The sequence below is a fragment of the Bison bison genome, unplaced genomic scaffold, assembly GCF_000754665.1.
Source record: "Bison bison bison isolate TAMUID 2011002044 unplaced genomic scaffold, Bison_UMD1.0 scf7180017864068, whole genome shotgun sequence".
In the NCBI taxonomy this organism is placed as follows: domain Eukaryota; kingdom Metazoa; phylum Chordata; class Mammalia; order Artiodactyla; family Bovidae; genus Bison; species Bison bison.
In genome coordinates this window covers 1,631,714-1,643,329 of record NW_011494640.1, presented here as the reverse complement: position 1 = coordinate 1,643,329, position 11,616 = coordinate 1,631,714, and positions in this window count along the sequence as shown.

Here is an 11,616-nt window from a genome sequence, read left to right as displayed (position 1 = left end):
GGTCTCCCAACCCCCGAGTCTCAGAGGGCGGAGGGAGAGGCTCGTCCCTCCCCGCTCACGACTTCATGCGTCCATCCCACCTTCATTCATGTGTCCACCCGTTCATTCATTACGTTCGCATGCATTCAACATTCCTGCCTCCGCCTACGCTGCATTCAGAGCGCACCTACTGTGTGCCGATGGGCCCTCGGGCAGCTTCGGAGAGCCACAGTGCTGGAGGTGGGTCCCAGCTCCACCTCTGCCCGCTGCCTCACCTAGCTGACGAGGATGATGGCACAGGTGGGTGACCAGGGTGCGAGAGCGTCGCCTGCACGGTCTCCTGCCAGGCTCCAGCTGTTGCTGGAGCAGTGGGCTCCCAGAGATGCCTGGAGACCCTACTTGCCCATCTCCCAACCTCTGATTCTATCTGCCCTCCAGTCCTTTCTGTTCATGACTGCTTCACCCCTCCCAAGACAGGAAGGATAGATGGGGGCAGCACTCAGGGGAGCAGAGGGGCTGATGAATTCCACAAACGTTTTCTCAGCTGTGTGTCAGGCAATGAGCTAGAATATTACAGCTGCCATTTGCACAGTCCCCGCCATGCATGATCCCATCTAATCTTCACATCAACCCGGTGAGGCGGCTGTTCACCACCCCATTGCACAGATAAGGACCCTGGACTCACGTGGTTCAGTGACTTGTCCAGGGTCACACAGCAGAGGCCGAGCTGGGATTCAAACCTGCCCAGTTCTCCAGGTCTATCCTCCTCTGCCAGACAGAGGTGCCCAGGCTGGCTGGAGGCAGGTGGGCTCACAGCCAGGCAAGTCCTCTACAGTGTGACAGAGCTGCTGGGGCACAGAAGGACAGATTGATTCAACCAGGACGTCAGGACAGTCTCCAAGAGCAGGGATGTAGAGACTTAAAGAGAAGGAAGCCCTGTGGTGGGGGTGGGGGGCAGGGCTGGTGGACTCAAGGCAGAAGAAAAAACAGGGACAGAAGTATGGGGGTTGGGCCTTCCTGGAGTCACAAGCCAGTGAAGGGTGACCTCTTAGGCATCGAGCTGTCACCTTGACCTTCCTCTGTGTCCGGACAGGACCTTCCTAACCCGTCAGATTCACCCTCCTCTCTGACACTCAGAGACTCACACCCCTTCCCTCCTGGGAGGGGATTCCTGAGCTGGAACTTCCATCTTCCCTGTTGCAGCCAAAGGCTTTTTTCCAAAGGAACTAGAGATGCACATTAGGCATAGAGGGTGTGGAAGGGAAGCTGGGGGCAGGTCAGGGACCTGCTTCACCTGTCCGGGGCAGGAAAGAGGACCGAGGCTGGTGCTTACGTAGCACTCTGTCCCTGCGCAGCATCTGCACAGTAAGTGATCATTCAGCGCATCCATGAGGTTCCAAGGCTCTGAACCAGCCCCACCCATCTAGAGCTGCCCGAGGTGCCTGCCTGCCATAGAGAATGGATGAGGAGACATGTGTGTGTGTGTGTGTGTGTGTGTGTGTGTGTGTGGGGGGGGCAGGGGGAAGAGAGAGAGAGTTTGAGTGTCTGTATTTAGAAGTAAGGGTTGTGACTACATGTTTGGGGAATCCAGTGTGTGACTCTGTGTGTGTGTGTGTGTGCGTGTCTGAACATGCATGTGGGTAGGGGACAGGCTCTGGGTTGATGACTGGAGTCACCCAGGGTGGGATGTGTCTGTATGATGTGTCTCTTGATTTGTCTCTATGCATACTGGTGTCCATGTCTATGAAGGGTGTGTGTGTGTGTGTGTCTTGGGGGTGTCTGCCTCTCAGTGTGTCTGGATTTGTGGTTGTAGCTTTGAGGAGCACGGCCTCCCAGTTCGTTCCCCTGTGAGTGTGGGAATGTGAGGTGGTGTGCCTTTGTGTCCATGGCTCTGCGAGTGTGCGTGCATGGAACTGGGTACGTCTGCCCCCACAGCGATGACTCATCTAATCTCCCAAGTGAATCCTCCCTGTCCCCCGCCCATCTAGAGCTGTGACTGTTTGCTAGGTAGGGGCTGGGGAGTGGGCTGCGGCACACGCGGGGCTGGGAGGCAGATCGCCCCTGGACACTCAGATGACAGCCGCAGCAAACAAGGCACAGGCGGTGATGGGAAAGGGACAGACCCCTCTGTGCCTGCGTGGGCGATGGGCACCAGCTGAGCACAGCACAGCTACAAACCCAACGCACAGCCCAGAATGCCATGATTCAGGGCCTCCCAGACACTCTGGGTTGGAGTGAACAAGGAGCTTCCCAGGTCTCCCAAATCATTGTACTGGGGATGCACGTGTCTATGTGGGGAAGAGTCAGGCTGAGAATCCACCCCACACCCACAATATCCAGTTTCACAGAACCTGTCCCATCTCCCCTTAAGAGGGATCCTTCTTCATTCCTGGGGACCCCAGAGACTGCTCCCCAGGACAAGGATCCTGGGTGATTCCTTCTAACCTGAAGCAGCAGATCTTTCTTCCTCCCCTACCAAACCCTGGCCAGGGAGGAGGCTCTGGGTCCCCAGGTCCATCTAGCCTGGAGTCTGGCTCCCTTAGCCACGGCTTGAGGGTGGGAGAGGCCAGTTATTTGGCCTCTGTGGGCATGGAGTAGAGACCCTGGGGTGTCTTGCTCAGAGAAAATCCTGGGGCCCCCAAGGGGGCCACTGATGCTCTAGGAGACCCACCAGGAGCTGCAGTGGTTTGGTCCTTGGGCTCAACAGCACTGTCCTCTGGGCGTGCATGCTAAGCCACTTGTGTCTGACTCTTTGCAGTCCTATGGACAGTAGCCTGTCAGGCTCCTCTGTCCATGGGATTCTCCAGGCAAGAATACTGGAGTGGGTTGCCATAACCTCCTCCAGGGGATCTTCCTGACCCAGGTATTGAACCCAAGTCTCCTGCATTGGCAGGCAGGTTCTTTACCACTAGTGCCCCCTGGGAAGTCCTCTGGGAGACCTTGGCTTCTGGCAAAGCACCTGTGTCCAGAGGAGGGCCCCAGGGACCTCATAACCTCCATCTCCAGGCTGGGCGCTCAACCTGATGCCTCCTCCTCCCAGGGAGGGCCAGCCTGAAGCCTTTGCTTTGCCCAAGCTGTCAGTCAACCTTTGGCCACGCGACCTCTTTCCTGGAACCAGCCAGCTCCAGCCTTGTTGATCTAATCCTGAGCCTCTGAGCCACAGGGCCGGGTCATATCCGTCTTCCAGTGTCAGCCTGGGCACTGCCCCCAGGTGCTACCTCCCCCTCCCTCTAGCGTGACTTACAGTAACCTCTGTCTGGCTGGGACTAGAATAATCAAAATGTAATTGCATTTTCAACTCACTAATGCTGCCACGGGCCCAGGATGGGATGGGAACACTCTGGTGGGGAGGGCAGAGGTGCTTGTCAGAAGAACAGAGATCAGAAAACAAGCAGACGTGTGGGGTGGGGCCAGGGGAAGGCCAGCAGTGAGTGGGCTGTGGGCCCAGGAAAGGGAAATTCTTTCAGAGGGCTGAGTCCAGACAGGCCATGGAGGTGGCCAGGGTGCTGTGGTCCTTGGGCCCCAAAGTACTGACCCCTGGAAGTTCCTGACAAAGCGTCATACCCACAGGAGGGACCGAGGGACCTCAGGTCCTCCATCTCCAGGCCAGGCGCTCAGGTTTTGTGCCCCTCTCTTTTTGGGGAAGGCCAGTCTTTTTCCAGGGTTTGAGTGATTGGAAAGGACCCACCATTCACCAGGAGAACCAGGGGCCCAGAGCCCAAAGTCAGGCATCCTCAGTGGCTTCACCAGGTAGGGAGCATCTTCACGCCAGGGCCGGAGCTAGAGAGAAGGGGCTGGAGACAGCAGTCTTCTGTCTGCTCACTCACTCATAGACCCACTCAACAAACAGACACTGGTGGGAGGTAGGCTGCAGAGCTGGGGGGTTCTCCTGCTTAGGCTGCGGAGGCCCCATGTAAACATGGGTGGAGTGGGTATCAAACGCATTAGGGTGGGAGCTGTGGAGTCAGGCCTGGGGGTGGGACGGGGCCCAGACCAACAATGGGCAGTGCATGTGGATCCGAAGGAACACAGACTAAACCCCTCAGCTTGTTAATTCTGCTGTTGAAAGGAGGTGAGGAGTACGGGCTCTGGGGCCAGAGAGGCCTGGGTTAGAGAAGTGGCTCTGTCGCTTACTACTGTGTGATCTTGGACCAGTCACTTCACCTCTCTGATGGACTGGGTCATGGCCGTCAAACATGTCTGTGTCCTAATCCCCAGAATCTGGAAATAAGTTACAAGGCCAAAGAGGCTTTGCAGATGGGACTAAGTGAAAGGTCTTGAGGTGGAGCAGCCTAAGTTAACAAGGTGGGCCCAATATGGTGTAATGAGGACAGGTCCTCATAAGGAGGCAGGCGGGTGAGAAAGAGGAGATGTGAGGACAGAAGCAGAGGTTAGAGCGATGCCGGCCCTGGAAGGGACAACGGACCAAGGCATGATAGCAGCCTCTAGAAGCTGGAAAAGATGAACAACATAGTCTTTCCTGAAGTCTCCAGAGGAAACGCAGCCCTGCCAGTTCCTTGATTTTTAGCTTCATATGACACATTTGGACTTCTAAACTCCAGAAACATAAGAAAGAAAATTTTGTGTGCTTTTAAGTCACTTAATGGTAATATGTTACAACGCAATAGGAAATAATACAACCTCTCTGTGTCTCAGTTCACTGGTTAGGAGACCAACAGGAACCTTCAGCGTATTGTTGGGTATTCGCTGTGAACGGAGCAGGTGTGCAGAGCCGCAAGCGCTGGGCACCAGAAAGACAGACAACCGCATGTTCATTCTCATGGTATTTATAAAGATCAGAGTGATCTACATGGGAAGGAGCCAGGCTTGGCCAGATAGCCTTAGGCTTACCTGTCGTTTGTTTTGTTTTGTTGTTTGTTTTTGATGTGGACCATTTTTAAAGTCTTCATTGACTTTGTTACAATATTGCTTCTGTTTTATGTTTTATTCTTTTTTTTTTTTTTTGGCCACGAGGCATATAGGATCTTAGCTCCCTGACCAGGGACTGAACCTCTGCATTAGAAGGGAAAGTCTTCACCACTGGATCACCAGTGAAATCCCTAGTAATGTTTTTGTTTCTCGTCATGTATTGGTGCTGGAGGCTTGTTAAAGATCCAGATCCTTAAAAAAAAAGTAATATTAGTAGTAAACAATGATCATAGGAAACATGTACTGGTTTGGCTATTTCGACACAGGAAGATATGAGGGGAAGCAAAAGAAGGAGAGGCCTGATCTTCCTGGGACGGGTGTATGTGAGTCTGTGTGTGTGTGTGTGTGTGTGGACTAGAGGTGAAGAGTGAGTTCGCTATGACTTGGATCACCATTCATATGAGGAAAATCTTTTAACAAGCCAGAGAAAAAACCAAGATAAACAAAAAAAGCTCCAGGGGCAACTGGGGCTAGGTCTTGAGGGATGAATAGAAGTTCTCAGACGGGCTTTGAGTGAAACATGCTGGGCAGAAGGGAGAGAGGAAAAGGGGGCAGGATTTCAAGCAGAGGGGACAGCATGAGGGGAGGGCATGGCCACGGGTCTGTTCTGGGGCCCCAGTAAATGCTAGTTTGGCCTGAGGGTGCTCCCACAGAGGGAAGCAATGAGAAATAGAAAGATGGATGAAGGGCTGGCCTTGAGTCTAGGCTGAGGAGCTTGGGCTCCATCCAAGAGGCAGTAGAGTTCCTGAAGGGTGTGAGTGAGGGTGTGATGTAGACTGATTGGCAGCCATACCCTCTGAAACACATTTGAAATGAATGAAGAGTACATTTTCCTTGTGAAAGATTCCAAACATTCAGAATAAAACAACGTAAAATCATTATTTTTAATTATGTAGAGTAGCTATTGATTTCTGTATAAGAAGCTACTCTAACAAAGATTCTCCTAGTCACAGTGACTTAAAAAGATGGATGTTGATTTTTCTTGCCAGGACATCCAGGGCTGGTGAGGTGGCTCAACGATCATCAGAAAGCCAGAACTCTGCTGGGACAGAAAAGTACCCGTTTTGAGCACCGGTTCTGGCCCCAGATTGTCCAGGTTTAAATCATGGATCTGCCACTTATGAGCTATGTGTCTGTGAGCATACTACTTAACTTCTCTGTGCTTGAATTTCATCATCTGTTAAATGGGCATGATATAGTTTCAGCCTAAGATAGGAAGAAGAATGTTCCCCCAAAGATGTTAGTCTGGTGGGCCATGGGGTCGCATAGAGTTGGACACAACTGAACGACTCTCACTTTCTAAAGATATCTATGTCCTAACCCCTAGAAACTGTGAATATAACCTTATATGGCAAAAAAAGGGGGACTTTGCAGAAATGGTTATGTTAAGAATCTTGAGATGTTATCCTGAATGGCCCAGGTTGGTCCAATGTAATCACCAGGGCCCTTATAAGAGGGAGGCAAGAAATCAAAATAATAATAGGAGATGTAATGATGGAAGCAAGAAACTGTAGTGATATGATGACAGGATCATGAACTGAGGAATTATAGGTGGCCACTCGGAGCTCAAAAAGGCAAAGTGGTGGATTCTTCCCTGAGTCTCCAAAAGGGAGAAGCCCAGCTGGCACACTGTTTTTAGACTTCTGACCTCCAGAATGGTAAGAGAACTTTTTTTTTTTTAAATCACTGCTGTAGGGACTTCCCTGGGGGTCCAGTGGTTGAGAATCCAACTTGCAACGCAGGGGAGGCGGGTTTGCTCCCTGCTCAAGGAACTAAGATCCCACATGCTGCAGAGAACTAAGCCTGAAAGCCACAGCTACCGAGGGCTCTCACTCTAGAGCCCGCGCTCTGCAACGTAAAAGTCTGTATGCCACCACAAAGAGCCAGCACATCCAAAATCGATAACAATAATTTTTTAAAAATCAGCGCTGTAATTTTTTATAGCAGCAATAGGAAATACACACCCTCGTTAGGTTAAAATGACTTGATACATTCAAAGCACTTAGAAAATTACCTGACACGTAGCTTACATATAAGTCTTAGCTAAAACTCTTGTCCTGGGTCAGAGGTGGCCAGCTCCACCCATATTCCGGCTAGCGGGAGGCACGTCTCTTCTGTTACATCCAGTTGGCCTGAATTTGGTCACCTGGTCACACGTAACTGCAAGGGAAGCTGAGGGATATAATGTTTTTCTGAGTAGCCCATGTGCCTACCTGAGATATATGGGTTCTAAAGGAAGGAGAGGAGGTGGCTGTTGAGGAGCTAACGGTGTCCTGCTATTAAAGACAAGAAGTTCAGCAAAGGTACTTTGCCCCCAGAGTTCGGTTAGAGACACACTTTCCAGCTTCGTTTTCTTGTGCCCCTAATCTTATGTAACATCTCTTGACTTTAAGATGAGACACCCTCCTTGATCACTCTTGGCCTCCCTCTTCCTGCTAAACCATTACTTTTGCATCCGGTTCTGTACCCACAATTAAAATGCTCTGGTTTTGTGTGTTGTGTATCTCTGAACTTCAAAATTGAAAAATCAATAAAATGTCTAAAAAACTTTATGACTATGCAAACATCATTCCCTATAGAACTAACTAGCATTCTGGGACCTCTAAAGAAGGAACTATGATCTTATAGTTGAAATGTTCTTGAAGAAGAAATGCTCCAGGCTCCAAGTTCAAATATATTTTTCTACATTCCTTTAGATACTCAAAGTCATGTTACATTTTAATTCGCTTCGTATTTGGGCCACGACTCTCTTATACAACTTTTTGTTCTCCAGGAGTTTTTCATTGCTTTTCTCTTCTCTTCTTGAGAAAAGAAACATATGCCTTTTAAATCAGGTCATTAGACTCTTCCAGCTTCTTAATTACATTATTTTTTGAATGAAGCCCATTTTTTTCTTAAGGACATTCTTCTCCAAACCCTCTGACTTCCTGTTCTAATTTTGACTGATGGTTTTATAGACCTCTGGCATTTCTATTCATTGTACTGTTGGGTTAATTCCACTCTTTCGTGAATCTCTTAACTTTATCTTTCTGGAGTTTTGCCTCTGTTTTGCTGACGTGCATCTTCAAATGACATTTTAAAAAGGAGTGCATGGGAGAAAAGCTTCATCGCATGTCTGAAAATGACTTTAATTTGTCGTATGCTTACTGAGTCAGGAGGTCAACCAGCAAGCTTCACTTTATGGGTTGTGGAAAGGGGGACCGATAGGCAATCAGATGAGTTCCCACCCTGGGCCAAATAAGAAGCGATCTACTCTAGACCCCAGCACTCTGAGTAGGAACCCTGGTCCTTTTGAAAAAAATTACTCAGTTTTTTTAGAAAGTACTTCTTTCTCATTTTTTTCTTTTTTAAAATATTTTTACTTTTGAAAAATTGAGATATAGTCGATATACAGGCTTCCCTGTTAGCTTAGCTGGTAAAGAATCCACCTGCACTGAGGGAGACCTGGTTTCCCTGGATTGGGAAGATCCCCTGGAGGAGGGCATGGCAACCCACTCCAGTATTCTTGCCTGGACAGTCCTCGTGGACAGAGGAGGCTGGCAGGCTACAGTCCATGGGGTCGCAAAGAGTCAGACACGACTGAGTGACTGAGCACAGCTCACAGCCGATGAACAGTGTTACAAGTTACCAGGGTACAGCGTAGTGATGCACAATTTTTAAAGGTTCTATTCCACTTGTAGCTATGATAAAATATTGGCTATATTCTCTGTTATATAATGTATTCTTGTGGCTTATTTATTTTATACATAATAGTTTGTGCCTTTTAACCCCTGCTCCTGTCTCACCCCTCCCCCTCCCCACTGGTAACCACTAGTTAGTTCTCTGTATCTGTGAATCTGCTTCTTTTTTTGTTATGTTCACTAGTTTTGCTTGTTTTAGATTCCACATTTAAATGATACTGCACAGTATTTGTTTTTCTCTGTCTTATTTCACTGAACACAATACTCTCCAAATCCATTCATGTTGTTTTAAGTGGAAAATTTTCATTCTTTGTTAAATGGCTGAATAATAACAACATCTTATCCATTCTTCTGTTGATGGACACAGGTTGCTTCCATGTCTTAGCAATTGTAAACACTGCCATGAACATTGAGGAGCGTTATCTTTTTGAATTAGTATTTTCTTCTCTCTCTTTTTTTTTTTTTTGGATATATACCCAGGAGTGGAATTGCTGGGTCTTATGGTAGTTCTATTTTTAGCTTTTTGAAAATCCACTATGTTGTTTTCCTCAGTGGCTGCACCAATTTACATTCCCACCAACAATGTACAAGGGTTCAGCTTCCTCCATGTCCTCGCCGACATTTGTTATTCATGGTCTTTCTTATGATAGCCTTCCTAATAGGTGTGAGGTAATATCTCACTGCGGTTTTAATTTGTATTTCTTTGATGATGAATGACGTTGAGGATCTTTCCATGTGCCTGTTGGCCATCTGTATGTCTTCTTTCTCTCTTACTTTTTAACCTATCTGTCTCTATGTATGTTCCTGATGTGAGTGTATTTGTAAGGGAGAGTTGGTGGCCGATACTGGCTTGTTATTCACTAAACAGGTCTTTTCTTGAATATTTTCTAAACTTTGGTTATTCACATACCACTATTTAATTTTTGCCATATCTTCTTACTACCTGCATTACTGTTTACTCACGGTATTATTTTTCTTTGAATTGACTGTCCTAGTCCCACATGGCTGCTGCTGCCGCTGCTGCTAAGTCGCTTCAGTCGTGTCCGACTCTGTGTGACCCCATAGACGGCAGCCCACCAGGCTCCCCGTCCCTGGGATTCTCCAGGCAAGAACACTGGAGTGGGTTGCCATTTCCTTCTCCAACGCACGAAAGTGAAAAGTCAAAGTGAAGTCGCTCAGTCGTGTCTGACTCTTTGCGACCCCATGGACTGCAGCCCACCAGGCTCCTCTGTCCGTGGGATTTTCCAGGCAAGAGTACTAGAGTGGGGTGCCAGTGCCTTCTCCAGTCCTACATTATACATATAAAACTACAAGTGTGTTGTTAAAATTATATCTCTTATTATTTGTAATTATACGGTTATATCTTATAATCTATGTGAAAACAAACACAAAACTCTTAATACAGCAGAGGTTTACTTAATGTAAAATAATATGAACAAGAATAAATATGTAAAAAACTGAATCACTTTTCTGTATACCAGAAACTAACACAACATTGTAAATCAACTATACTTGACTAAGTAAGAGTAGGGACTTCCCTGGCAGTGCAGTGCTCAAGGCTTTGCCTTCTAACACAGCGAGGGGATGGGTTCAATCCCTGGTTTGGGAGCTATGATCCCACATGCCTCAGGGCCAAAAAACCAAAAACGTGAAACAAGCAATATCGTAATAAACTCAATAAACACTTAAAAAATGGTCCACATCAAAAATGAAAAATTAAAGCTAAATAAAAGATAACAAAGGTGTATTTATTTACCACTAAATATTATCCACAGCAGTGGTTCATGTACTATACTTTGGGAAATATTTTTTTTTTAGCTTCGTGGCAGGAAGGATCTTAGTTCCCCAATCAGGGATCAAATCTGCGGGGGGGTGTGTGGGGGGTGTCCTTTCTCTTCCTTGGTCTTTATTCTGGCATGCTGGGAAATAAAATACAAGAGTAAATATAAGAGACAAAATATCACTTTCATTGCTGATGATGTAAAATGTGGGACCTCAGCTTAGGATGAACTCACTGTTCAGTTCAGTTCAGTTCAGTCGCTCAGTCGTGTCTGACTCTTTTCGACCCCATGAATCGCAGCATGCCAGGCCTCCCTGTCCATCACCAACTCCCGGAGTTCACTGACTCACATCCATCGAGTCAGTGATGCCATCCAGCCATCTCATCCTCTGTCGTCCCCTTCTCCTCCTGCCCCCAATCCTTCCCAGCATCAGAGTCTTTTCCAATGAGTCAACTCTTTGCATGAGGTGGCCAAAGTACTGGAGTTTCAGCTTTAGCATCATTCCTTCCAAAGAACACTCAGGACTGATCTCCTTCAGAATGGACTGGTTGGATCTCCTTGCAGTCCAAGGGACTCTCAAGAGTCTTCTCCAACACCACAGTTCAAAAGCATCAATTCTTCAGTGCTCAGCCTTCTTCAGAGTCCAACTCTGACATCCATACATGACCACAGGAAAACCATAGCCTTGACTAGATGGACCTTTGTTGGCAAAGTAATGTCTCTGCTTTTGAATATGCTATCTAGGTTGGACCTAACTTTCCTTCTAAGAAGTAAGCATCTTTTAATTTCATGGCTGCAGTCACCATCTGCAGTGATTTTGGAGCCCAGAAAATAAAGTCTGACACTGTTTCCACTGTTTCCCCATCTATTTCCCATGAAGTGATCGGACTGAATGCCATGATCTTCGTTTTCTGAATGTTGAGCTTTAAGCCAACTTTTTCACTCTCCACTTTCACTTTCATCAAGAGGCTTTTTAGTTCCTCTTCACTTTCTGCCATAAGGGTGGTGTCATCTGCATATCTGAGGTTATTGATATTTCTCCCAGCAATCTTGATTCCAGCTTGTGTTTCTTCCAGTCCAGCATTTCTCATGAGGTACTCTGCATATAAGTTAAATAAGCAGGGTGACAATATACAGCCTTGACGTACTCCTTTTTCTATTTGGAACCAGTCTGTTGTTCCATGTCCAGTTCTAACTGTTGCTTCCTGACCTGCATACAGATTTCTCAAGAGGCAGGTCAGGTGGTC